At 39.5% G+C, this 13,934-nt stretch overlaps 1 pseudogene; it reads right to left on the minus strand.

Moving 5' to 3' along the window:
* Nucleotides 1–13,417: 13,417 nt before the first annotated feature.
* LOC119230264 (U2 spliceosomal RNA) lies at nt 13,418–13,502 on the minus strand (annotated as a pseudogene).
* Nucleotides 13,503–13,934: the final 432 nt, after the last annotated feature.

The raw sequence follows: 13,934 nt of genomic DNA on the forward strand, positions 1-13,934 counted from the left end.
ACAGGACTTCAGAGAAGACCAAGGTCTCAAGTTCCCTCTGAGGTGATCAGTTCCAGAGACTGCACTAACATTTACCCAACTTACTTGAAACCTTAACCCAAGTCACCAAATTGCCTATAAGCCAGGAAATTAATTTATGAATTTGCAATGTTGCTAAAATAAAGCTGGAATCATGATTTATACATGGTCTCCCTATAGGAGAGTCTATGTAGGAAGTTAGATACTGTCAGAAGGTTGCCTTATGAGTACCAGTCAGAAATAGGGTACTGGACAACTTTAAGGAATTGATGTTTGAGCCATAATGGTTGGACACACTTTGATATGTCTCTGATAAGCATTCTTCTAGTCAGGACACCCTGTTTCTCAATAGTGCTTTATAGACCCTGACCAAACCTTCCTACTTTCACTATTTCCTTCTCATTTCAAGTCAATCACTGGCTTTCTATGTACTCTGAGATTTTGTAATATAATTACTTAGAACAGTAATATCTAAACTTTTTTTTTAAATTGAACATCCCTATGGTTAAAATATAGACTAAAATCTTGCAGGGAAGCTAATGTTCTTCATTTGTGCTTCTCTGATAAGAAAAGTGCTCTGGAGTGGGGAGGTCACTCCTAGTAGTGATGTAAGTTAAGGCACCAAGATGATGAAATTAGGGTTAGCAACAGAACTTGGAAATTGACAAAACTCATTGAAAGCCAAAGATCATCTGTGATTAGCCTCTTGGAAGCAAGTTCATGCTCTGCCTGCCTAATTCCACACCCAAATGTTTGGATTGGGTGTGAAACTACTCAGAGGAATTGAATTAAAGCTGTATTCCCATGATGGTTCTAAAAAATTCTTTGGTTGTAAAGAGAGTCATCAGTCAATTAGGGTTGGTTACCCTTGAGAGAAGACATTTGGCTCAAGATAAAGGATGACTTGGGTTCCAGATGGAGAGGAACCTGCTTCCTGAGAGACCAGACTTGCCAAAAGAGAAAATTCTGTCCTTGGACTTTGTTGCAAACTGGAGTCATTTGAGGAACTGTCAAAATTACTGATGCCTGATTCACCCCCAGAGATGCTGATTTTATTTTTCTGGGATGAGGTTTGGCCACTGGGTTTATTTTTATAAACTTCAGATGAATTTGATGTGCAGCCAAGCTTGGGAATCACTGATAGAGGGTGGAAGGGTGGAGTGACCTAAGGAATATACAGGAGAAATATTAGAGGGAAAGCAAAACAATCTAAGAAAGCTTTGAAGGTTGAAGTATAGGGCTTTTTTTTAACCTAATTCACCAGGCTCCCATAGATACTGCATAAAAGGGATTCAGAAAGAGAAGGAATGGGAAAAGACTGGGAATTCTGTAACGCCTTAGGTTTTAGTAGCCATGGAGCTGGATTGTAGAACCTTCTCCTTGGGGGCTGCGGTTGATTTGGGTTACAACAGAGGCCATTGTAGTTGTTTTTAACAACAGACTACACATATGACAGTGCTTATGTGTGTGTGTGTGTATATATATATATATATACACACACACATACACAATATATATATACAACTACAATATATATATATACAACTACTATATATATATACCCCAGGTGAATAGTGACTATACCACCCAGGTTTGTATAAGTTATACTCTATGATGTTTGCACAACGACGAAATCACCACCGTTAAGCAACACGTGAGGTGCTCAGCAACTCTCTTGCGAGCATAGTGCAGAAAGCACAGAAGATGCTCTGCCAGTGACATCTCTTGTCTGTCAGAAGTCAGTGACTTCTCCTTTTCACACCAGTCTAACATCTACAGCCTTCAATTCTTCCTTTTTCCAAGCATGGGGAGGTACGCAAGGGAAAGGATTCCTTAGACTAAGAAATATCTGAGAGAGTCTTGTCTATGGTCTGCAGGGAGGCTTAAGAATGAATATTCCAGAGACACTTTTTGGGGGATGGGGGCGGGAGGGGAGGGATTGGGGTCAGAATGGGGGGGCTGCACTTGTATGGGGAATATAAAAATAAAATTCATTATTTAAAAAAAAAAAGAAAGAAAATTAAAAAAAAAAAAAAGAATGAATATTCCAGTGTGTTTCTCGGATGCTGGTTCCTTGAGACACTCCTTCTGTGACCCACGAGCTTGGGCAGTGTGGTGAGCACCAGAGCCTGGGTGAGATCCACGCTGCCCCTGAGTAGGGAAAGTGCTCTGAGATCTCCAGTGAAAAGAAACCAGTTTGTTTTTCTTTAATCTTCATATCCCCACTCATCTGGCTATGGAATTTTTTTTCTGCTGAGCACATAACATCTCGCCTTGTTCTCATGACACACTTTTGGGAAACTGCCCCAGAACCTCTGATCAGTGGCTCCATTCACAAAGGACAAAGAAGGCAACTGCCTCCTGCACACACGAAGAGGGGTGAGACCCCAGTTGGGCCCTGGCCTCTCACTGTAATTTTGCCCTTTTCCCTCCTCCCCTGCAGCCCTCCTTCCTGTTACCATGGCAATGCCCCCGGAGAATTAGGACCACGGCTGTCTCTTTCCTAAACCCCTCCTCCTCACCCCTACTTTGTGTCTAGAAGAGCGCCAAACAGGCAGGAGGTGATGTTTGGGAACACTGATTGATTGAGAGTTTGGGGGCTTTCATTTTGTCCATCTGCAGGTGGGCTGGGTAGGAGCCCTGGCATCCCACGGTTTGCTTGTATGTATTTGGGTAGAAGTGTCGGGCAAGAGGGTGGGAGAGTGCAGGCCTGGGAGCTCACACAGCCTTGGCATTGCCTTTTTTTTTATGCTATGATCACAAATATTTCACAAATTAAGAATGGCGAAGGGCATGTTGAAAAAAGGAAATATTTTGTTTTCTTGGTGTTTGGTTCAGGGGTGAATTTTTCTTTCAGTAAAATTTCTGGTCATGTTGACTGCTTTCATGTTGTTTTTGTCATAAATAATTTTCTTTGAAGTTTGAGAAGAAAAGGATGTCCTACTTTCTCCTCTGTCTCTAACGGGTGACCTTAACGTCAAAGGCCCAGTCTGGACACATAGCCTGACACAGGCCCCAATAGGAGATCTGAAATAGAGGATCTGATGGGACAGAGTATTTGAGATGGAGGTGCCCATCCCGGAAAATCTGACCTCCTAGCTGCTGTGTCCAGATGCCTCATGAGTAGTGACAAAATGACAGACAGGCCAATTTTGATGTCCACCAGTAAAACCTGGGTACCCATATATGTTCGAAATTAATATTCATGTAAAAAATGTAATCATTGCTGTGAAGTCAAGAGCAGCCTTCCCAGAGAAAAAACAGAAATGCTATTGAGCGTCTAAGTGCATAAAAGCCCTGGTTATTTCCAGTCTGCTCTGTTACTCCAGCCCAGGGCCCAGGCGCCTATGAATGAAAGGTTTGTGGGCATCTGTTTGATGCAAACCAAGTGGCTGGGAAAGCCTCACACTGCTGGTTCTGTCTCCCAGCAGGCTGAGAAGGCTTCCCAGGCTCTGAAAGTACCAATTCTTCAGGCATGAGCGCTGCTGGAGGATTATAATTTAAATCAGCTGGTTCTTATTTTTTCAAGTGTGAAAAAAGGAGGGTGATTGAGAGCATGTGGGATGTATGTGTGATGGGTTAACATTTGAGGAGAGTCTGCTATCTTCTGAGAACTTTGTCTACTTATCTATAAAATATGTAAATTGATATCTATCGATAGATACTAACATGTCTCCATTTTACATATACTGTATTCATATAAATTCCAGATATGCAACTATATATCTATTTCAGATATAGCTAAACACAAACCAACATATATCTGAATGTATATCAATATGTGCATCATAGGTATTACTATCTCTCTAGACCTATCTATGTTTGTGTGTGTATACATATGTATATATGTAACTTTTTTTTTTATAACATTTGTTTTGATACTAATAAAGAGAAAATGAAATGGAGGCTGAGAGTGGGTGAAAGAGAAGGTTGCCCAGAAAGTAAGCCAAGGGGTCCTATTCCCAGCCCAGCCATAGAGAGGAAGGAATGGAGGCAGGGAGGCAGGGAGGAGGAAGGAAGACAAGAAGGGAGGGAAGAAAGGAGAGAGAGAGGAAAAGAAGTATGAAGAAAAGAAGAAAAGAAAAGAAGAAGAAAAGGAAAGAAAAGGAAGAAAAGAAGTATGACTGGAAATCCAGTAGAAGACATGGACAACTTTAATATTTTTGTGCAATGGAATATTATGCAGCCATCACAAATAACTGGGAAAATACATAACACCAGGGAAATGGAAAAGGTATGTTTGTAAGTGGAAAAAAAGAAAAGAAAACCCAGCATGTGCTCTTATTTATGCTTGAATATTTTATTCTTCCCTTGCTACCTAACAATAGAGTTAAGATGCAATATAGCATTTGATTGAAACTTATTATAGGCTTAGGGAAAAGAAAAGAGAGCAACACAGACTATCATACAAATCACAGGACAGTCTGTGGATTGCAGTTTATTCATATTCTGATGTGACTCCACAAGAGATGCCTCTTTCTTTAAAATTGGTCATAGGAGAGGGCATGTTTGTGCTTCTGGTAGGAGAGTGTCTTCATGAATAAAATATCAGAGTTTCCCCATCTGGCTGCCTAGGGCCCACATTCTGAGTTTCATCACTTATTCCTTCCTGCAGGATCAATACAGGGAGCACCCACTCATTTCAAAGATTCCATGTAGATTGGGGATCCAATAGCACAAACAGTATCAGAATAGACATAGAAAATGAAAAAGCTGCTTTCTATATGTAGCAACATAAAAATTCTTATTTCTTCAAAGTAATTGGAAGGAAGCATCAAATCAAACATATTAAGACCGTAATATGAAAGGCCAGGAGCCTTGGATTGTGTTGGTTTCTGAAAGAATAGCTTGTTAGCACAAAGTAATGAATAATTAATCACATTTCAGTTTCCTCCTTCAAGAGTCTAGATGAACAGTGTTCAAGAGAAAAAAATGTGGCCTCGTGTGTAATTTTAAATTTTCTATGGGCCACATTAAAAAAGTAAAAAGAAACAGTTGAAATTAATTTCAACACATTATTTAACCCAATATCTCTAAAATACTATTGTTTTATGATAAATACAATGAATAACTGATGAGATATTTACATGCTTGTTTTGGTAGTAAGATTTGGAAGTTTGTTGTGTATCTTATACTTACAGCATCCAAGTCTGACTGAGCCACATTTCAAGTACTTAAAAACCCTATTAGATATCAGGCCACTTAAATAAAACTAACTAGTGAAAAAAATGGAAGCCATCGAAATACTTGACAGTGCCAGATTGGTTATTTAAACAATAGTCCATCAATACAATGGAATCTTAAGAAGTCATTAAAAAAAGTTGTAAGGAAGTGTTAACTGATATAAAATGATATTAAGGCTATATATTAGGGAAAAAAGTAGGTTGTCAAATAATAAGTTGGTACTGGTTTCCTAAATTGTGTGTGTGGTTTGTAGGCTCCACCTCTCCCTCATCATTTGGTGTTTCCTTATCTGCTTTAGCTTTCTTTATAACTTAAATTATTCGATTACATGATATACGACATGATACATTTGCCCGTTTTTTGTTTTATTTCTGTCTTCTCCCAGAAGACAGAAAGTCTGTGGTGTGTATAGCATTATTATGGATCCTGGGGATAAAGTCCTTAACCAAAATTTAAAATATGTCCCTCTCAGCCTCTCAATTTTTAGTGGGGAGAGACTAAAAATAAACAAATGAAGAGCAGATCTGCCAGGCCATTTAGCACATCCTTCCATGGCCATATCCCATCATCTCATAAACCACTTAATGAGGAAAAACAATGCAGAAAAACAAGTGGTTAGGAAACAGAAAATAATGGCCTTCTGGTGGATGGGGCAAAGTCAATTGAAGAATTCACTATTCTAAATGTCATTGAAAACATTCTTAATTCATGGGAGGAGGTCAAAACATCGACATTGACAAGAGTTTGGAAGAAGTTGATAACAACCCTCAAAGGTGACTTTGAGGGATTCAAGATTTCAGTGGAGGAAGTAACTGTAGATGTGTTGAAAATAGCAATGACTGACTTAGAATTGGAGCCCGAAGATGTAACTGAATTGCTGTGATCTCCTGATCAGATCAACACTGAGGAGTTGCTACTTATGGATGAGCAAAGAAAGTGGTTTCTTCAGATGGACACTTCTCCTGGTGAAGATGCTGTGAACATTGCTGAAATGAGAACAAAAGTTTAAAATATTGGGCCTCCCTTGTGATGCAGGCAGTTGAGCACAGTGCTGTGAAGCTGTCCGCAACTTCTGCAGTGTGGGTTTGATACCTGCCGGCTGCGGAGATACCCACATGGTGTGGCAGACCTCTCCTGACTCATCTGTTGCTCCCCTCAGCAGTGTATTTCAGCCAGTCTGCCTGTTCTGTTTCCCGCTCTGTCTCTGGTGAATCCTCTCCCTCTCCCGCACATCTGGCCTGTACCCCAGTTCTTGTATGCATAAATAAGTAAATCTTTAAAAAATGTTTAAAATATCACATAAACTTAGCTGATAAAGCAGTAATAGCATTCGAAAGAATTAATTTTGAAAGGTGGGTAAAATGCTCTCACATGCTACAGAAAAATTATTCATGAAAGGAAGTTTTAGTTAATCCACGCAACAAACTTAGTTATGTCTTTTTAAAAGAAATAGCTACAGCCACCCCAACTTCAGTAACCTGAAGTAACCCTGATCGGTCAGCCATCTTTGATGAGGCAAGACCTCTGCCAGGAAAAAGATAACTTACTGAAGGCTGAGATGATGCTTAACATTTTTTATCAATAAAGTATTTTCTAGTTAAGATATGTACTTTTTTTAATAAAGATAACAGACTACAGTCTGGTACAATATGGTATAGTACAGTATCACTTTCACATGTACTGGGAAACCCCAAAATTCATGTGTCTCGATTGTGATATTTGCTTTCTCATGGTGGTCTGGCACCAACCCCACAATATCTCCCAGGTGTGCCTGTATCTTCTGATTCGCACGGAGCTGCATCCTTTTATTAAGTTTCTGATTAAGATTAAAAGGTCTGTGCTCAACTCTGGAAAATATCAAACTTGTTTCCTTTGCTGTTACATTAAGTTAACTTTAATATTTGACACTCTAAGTTAAAATGTTTCCTACTGAGCCAGGTTTTTCTTTTTGGCTTCAGATACATTAATTGTGACATTTAACAAAATTTTTGCATTTGTATTCAAAGCCACCCAGAGAATATATAGCCGTGAGTAGTCTTTTGTTATTTTTCAAATTACTGTGATTGCATTGTTAGATATGCTTCAGCACATGGGCCTGCTGGCTTGTCATCATTAGACACATTCATAGAAATCTACTAAATAAAAAAAAATCACAAGAGGGAGAGAAAGCCACTTATTTAAGGCATTTTGTATGAATTAAGTAATGATAGTGGAATACATAATTCTTCCTTCAGAATAATTCTGAACTGCTATTTTGTTTCTTGGCATTTGAATATTTCATTGTCAGCCTTGAGGATTATAAAATGAAAAGACAATACTGAGTTTTTGCTGTTGTATGATATGTATACTATTGAAGATAAATGCTCATTAATCTTTGCTTTCAACTTATTTAGATCCCTTCTTTTTTTTTATTGTAAGACAGTGTAACCTCATATTAAAGAACATTTTGAAAAAATCAGAAAAACACTGCCATCTCTTCCTCTGAATATAAATATTTCCCCCTTTGTGTGTTCTTGGTTTGTCTAATGTCCATCTGTGTACTCAGCTTCCCATGGTTTTGCCATCATAGATACAATTTTGAATATGAAAATCTGGAGTTGCATTAAAAAAGAGAATTATTTTTCAGGTACAGAAAAATTACCCAAGTTAACCTTTTGTCAAAAGTTGTTTAAAAAAAAGCCCTGAGATCCAGAGACCATGAGAAAAAGGGACCTTCTGAGTGGGGGATGGGATGAGAGCTGATGTGATGTCTTCTTAGATGGTCCTTGCTTACAATGTTGAAGACCTTCTGACTTTTATCTTGATGGCATTTATGATCAATGCTGTCTCAAGTAATTTCAACAATGAAATGCATTTTGCAATTGTTGCTGACTTCATAGGCTGCTATAGTGCAAGTTTGTGATAGGTTGATTACATACGTAGCTCCAATTTTCACCCCTCATTGTAGCCCCAACCTTTGCAACATGACTTGCAGCTATTCCCACAAAGAGGTAGAATTCGCTCCCCCATCCCTTGTGTTATGCTTTGACCAATGAAATGTAAGAGGAGCAATGGCTTCAACTCTGACCTAAGGTCTCAGAGATTACAAGCCTGTTCACACTAACCTGTATAAGTCTGCTGGAAGATGAGCAATTATGTAGATTAAGGCCAAACCAACCCAAGTGAGTCCCTGCCCCAGATCATGACCACTAGTTCACCACAGATGCTTGGGTGAGTCCAATTAAGAAGAACTGATCCTGGGCCTCCCTGGTGGGAGCTATCTGCAGACACTGCAGCATGAATTCGATCCCCAGCCAGTGACTTGCCCACTGCTCCCCTCAGCAGTGCATTTCAGTCAATCTGTCTGTTCTATTCCCCACTCTGTCTCTGGTGAATCCTCTCACTGCCCGCACCTCTGGTCTGTACCCCAGCCCTTGTGCATAAATAAATAAATCTTTAAAAAAAAGAGAGAGAAGAGCTTATCCCACTCAGGGGAACACCCTGCTCAACTGAGAAATCACACATGGTTGCTGTTTTAAGTCATTAGTTGTGGGTGACATTATATAGCATTATTTTGGTGTCACATTTTAACATTTTGTTCAAGGAATAATAAGGAGCAAACTTTGAGCCTGGGGTGAATGTCACCCTGAGTGAATTCCACCCCTTGATGTTTTTACAGACTCCATCCTCATCTCCAAAGAGGAGATCTCAGGCACCGAGAATTATAACTCCCAATGTGCCACGAACCTGACTTCCTGAATGGGGGGCTGTTGGGAACTAGGAGCAGAGTTAAGTAGGCACGTTTGTCTTTTAGCTGAACACATGCAAGCTCTTGCTGTCTTGCTTCTGAGCCCCTGACTTGCACCCTGGCACTGCATGAAGGGAACACATGAAAGAGAGACATGTAGAGATACTTGGAAGAGACATGTGGGTGAGTGGTATGTGGGAGGCTGCTCCGAGTCCTTGGGAGAGACAATAACAGCTTTTATCTTGACCTCATGGTGGATTATATGGAGTATTTTCATTTTGAGCCTTTCCTTCTGTCCCAGCTCTCTGGGAAAGGCTAACCCCTTTCTTGTGGCTCCCTGCAAGAAGGTACCCTAGGCTTGTGGCAAACTTTTGGGCCCCTGTGGTCCCCCTTTAGGGCCAGATTTTGGCTGGGCAGTTCCCATGAAGGGATGGGTCATTTGTGGAGTTTTATTGGGAAGCTATTATTTGAATTCTCTCTCTCTCTCTCTCTCTCTCTCTCTCTCTCTCTCTCGCTCCTCTCTCCTGACATCAATATTATTAAAAATGTTTCACACTACTTGTCTGCTTCCTTTGCCTTTGGGCACATGGATGACCAGGCACCCCTTAACAGTTTGGTAACCCTCGACCATACACTAACAATTTTGGAAAATCTACTTTTCCATCTTGGGTTTCAATTGTAATAATAAGTTGCAAAGTTGGAGTAGGGGAACAGAGAGAAGACATATGCCTGTTCCCATTGCATCATCCATCTTTTAGGAAAGACCAAAGATTGTAGACTATAGATTTATCAAGGAGGACTTTGAATCTCCACTGAATGCTTGAGCTCAATCTACCCTCAGGCTTTCATGCTGCTTTCTTCAATAGGTGAGTGTGAAGTAGGACTGACTTTATTTGATTTTTACCCCCTTTTATCCAATCTATCAAGCCTATAATCTCTTCTGAACAGATTTTCAAGTGAGCAAGAAACTGGAAAAGATAAATGAAAGTTCGAGTGGTATTATTAAAGGAGAAATGGTCTCTACAGCTGCACGGTAACATCTAATTAACCTCAGAGTCAGGCCAGGACCCCGCTAATAGAAGTGTCCAATTCACAAGAAACTAAAAAAACCACTCGAAATTTAAGCAATTCACCCTTAGTAGGGAATTGATGCTGCTGTTGTTATTTATTTTTACTATAATTTGAAATGATTTAGGATATATAGGCACCTGAATTTTAGAAGAAATTTTTCAGTACAATATGTGCATAAAAAATTCCTTATAGAAAATTATGTTGCTGAGTAGCTCAGGTATCTCACAGGTCAAATGAGTTCCTAGCCAGAGCAACACGTCTTCAGTAAACAGTGAAAACAGCATCAGCCAATCTTGTCCTGTATATGGCATTGAATTCCTGATTTCTTATTAAAATGCTTGGATGAGGAGGTTGTTATTTGATTAAAAAGGAGAATGAGCTAATTCTGCTCTTTTTCTCTCTTAAACATTCATTTTGTATGTTCCATTATAAAAGTACACACATAATTAATTTTAGCAAATTGTGAATTGCAGAAAAATAGAAGGAAGAAAGGCAAATCTTCATAATCCTATGAACAATTCTGGAATATTTATTTCCAGTCTTTTACCTTTTTTCATACATAATTAGAAATGCAAATAAATAAACAGACGACACTCATGAAATCTAAATAAGGGTAAGGGCAAGGTTAGGAATTCAAGCGGATATGGAAGACAAGTACAAGGCCATTCCCTCCCCTGAAGAATGAAGGCAAATAGAGTATCGTGGGGTGATTGGTTCCAAGAGCAGAATTGCATGGACAGGCTCAGGTAGGACCTGGCAGAAGTAAAATTCACTATTAATAACAATAAAAGGAGCAGACATCAATCTGGTGCTTTCTCTATTCCGGGCACTGCTCTAACCACTTTCTACATATTAGACTCATTTAAAACTTCCCACCAACCCTGTGAGTAAGGTGTTAACTATTTCCATTTGCACAGGAGGAAATATTAAGTAACTTTGCTGGGATTCAAATTCACACCGACTGTTTACAGTCTGCTGGCTTTTAAATGCTATGTGATTATTTTATTCTTTTCTTTACTACAATCAGTAATCTGGACTCCCCATAGGACTCCAACAAGCATGTTGGCCTTTTAGAAGAAGTCCTTTCGACACAGCAGTGGGGAATTTCATTGCGCCATTGCTATCATTTCTTGGCTTTAAAGCAGGTTCCTTTGAAACTGAAATCTGAATATCACCCATCACCATTCATTTGTGTTATCGTCTATCAGTACCTTTTCTTCTTTCCACGTTTCTTCCAGAACACAATAAATTATATTCAAATGGCAGTCATGGAGGAAACTTTCCTTTCCTTCCTCATCAACACAGCTGATCGATGGGCGCTAAAGCCCCGGGGAAGTAGCATCTGTTATAACTCAAGGATCCCTGCTTGCACTGAGGATGAAATTAACAGACGCAGAGCAGTTTGAAGCTCAACATTTGTTCAAGTCTGGCACATACACACATCATTAGCAACTATATTTGAGAAGCAAGATCAAGGAGGTGAGGAGGAGAGTGGATCTGATTAAAGGAATATTGGAGAAAGAGGAAATTCAGAGCATTTAGGTAAAAGCTTCATGGCTAAAATAAATGAACTGGCAAGCAGAGCAAATAGCCAGGTACATTAGGAAGGTGTCAACAGACAATCTGGATAATTTTGTCTCTGCTACTTTAAACAAAAAGTCATTTTGCTCAGTGGATTCCCTAACCAGAGTGGCTGCCTCTTTTCCTCCACTCCACAAACAGTCTTTTTCACTAAAATGAAGTCTTCATGAGGGCAAAGATTTTGCTGTCCTGTTCACTACCATAATCTGGGCCCAAAGTAGATAAAATGAAATATTCATGGAAGAAGTTAATGTATACTTGCTCAAAGTTTGCCATAGACCTGAGCTAGGCAGAAAAGGTCTGCGGTGTTCAGCAGGAATCGAAAGTAATTTACATGCAGGAAGAAAGGTATCATCTAATAAAATGGATTGCTAATTAAAGTGTATGGAATCAATGGTAAATGTTAGAAGAAAACTTCGGGTGTGCACTCTGGGCAAATGAGGAGACGCAACAGAAGCCCAATCACAGGACTGAGTATCTGTCTGGCCAAGTGGCTGGTCAGCACCTTCTAAGCTCACTCCTTGAATTAGCACATCCAGGTCTCTCAGCACCAACCAGGAACAGGTGTGTAGATACAAGTGACATCTTTTCCACAGGACATCAAATAATTTAGGAACTTGTGAGAGTAATACCCAGTTAGAAGTGCAGCTGGGCTTCGTTCTGTACTGCCATTCTCTGTGATTCCAGTCCTTCAGCAATTTACCCTTAATTTGAGGAATGAAAGACACATATAATGCAGAGAATAATGAAATCTTTAAGTGTAGACGGGAGTCTTGAGAGACAGCTTCTGGAAGGAAGCAGTACAAGCTGTCTTGAATTTTGTTGTTCTTTGTAACCACATCTCCATCCTCCCATCCACTCCCCCACTCCTTCTCCAGTACATTCACCTAACACACATTTATTGAGCTCCAACTATGTGCCAGGCACCAAGCAGTGAAGTGGTAGATTTTTATTTTTAAAGATTTGTTTATGCGTACAAGAACTCTGTAGACCAGAGGTGTGGAGGTTGAGAGGATTCACCAGAGACAGAACAGGGGCCAGAACAGGAGGATCTACTGAAATACACTGCTGAGGGGAGAAGCGGGGAGACAGGAGAGGTCTGTGTTAGCTCCATGTGTGTTAGCTCCCTGGCCGGGGATCGAACTTGTGAGGCAGTGGCTGCAGATAGCTTCATAGTCCTGACGTTTAACCCCTTGTGCCAGCAGGGACGCCTCCTGAAGTGGTAGATTTTGAACCGAAGTAGCCATATTTTAGGAATCTTAACTTTTGGCCTGAGAGGGCTGACATTCAACCACAGACACACTCAGACACAGGCCCTTTCCTGGGAAGGACAGTTTGACACTGTTTACCAAAACTGAGAGTATTCAGATCCTTTACACAGTGATCCCAGCTCCAAGAATTTACCCAGAGAGAAGGAGCCTGTGACAAATTATTCTCAGCAGTACTGTTTTTGACAACAAAGTGTTAGAAATGGCTACACATTTATCAAAAGGGAACTGTTTATTTTATTTTTAAAATAATAATTAAATGTTATTGTCCTGTTGTCATAATTTATTTATTTATATATCTCTACATCATTGTTCATTTTTGTACAATGTTTGATTTTGTACAATGTAGTCCCCAGAAAACTCCCACCACCAAGACACCTGTGAACCATCACCATAGACTCTTTTGCTCTTTCCTCCCATTTTGATCCCAAAGGGAACAGTTTAAATAAAAACATGATGAATCAGAACACAACAACTAGCTAACACTATGTGATGTAGTGAAAGTTCTTAAGAGAGTAGAGCTTCAGAGTTTGCATGACAAGGACAAAACTTCTTTGCTATCTCTATGAAATGATACATGGCAACTAAACATATTGGGGTAATCATTTTGCAATATACTACACTTGATCTTAGCCAAAAGGCCGAGAAGCGATCATTTTGCAATATATATAAGTATTGTGCTCTACCTCTTAAACGTATGCAGTGCTGCGTGTTAATTATATCTCAATAAAATTGGGAAAAAAAAATGGTACTATACCCAAAGAGATTGCGAAGCAGGCTATAAAAAGGAGTGAAGAAGCAGAGATGAGGGTATCTCTAAGATATTCAAATTTAAAAAAAGGAACACCTACTTTTGAATGTCTAAAATTTTGTACTTCGTAAATGTATTGTATCTATTCACCTCCAAAAATTAAAAGAAGTCATGTGCCCAGTCCCAAGTATTAGTGGTTTATCTATGAGTGATGAAGTTTAATTTGGTCCCCCAAATCTCTCAAGACACCTGAAAGGATACCAGTGTGTGCCACAGATCTAATGCCTATAAGAACTGATCAATTAAAAAAAATTTTTTTAAGATTTATTTTTAT

Source organism: Talpa occidentalis, unplaced genomic scaffold (assembly GCF_014898055.3).
Source record: "Talpa occidentalis isolate TD23 unplaced genomic scaffold, MPIMG_talOcc4v2.1 talOcc4.6, whole genome shotgun sequence".
NCBI lineage: Eukaryota > Metazoa > Chordata > Mammalia > Eulipotyphla > Talpidae > Talpa > Talpa occidentalis.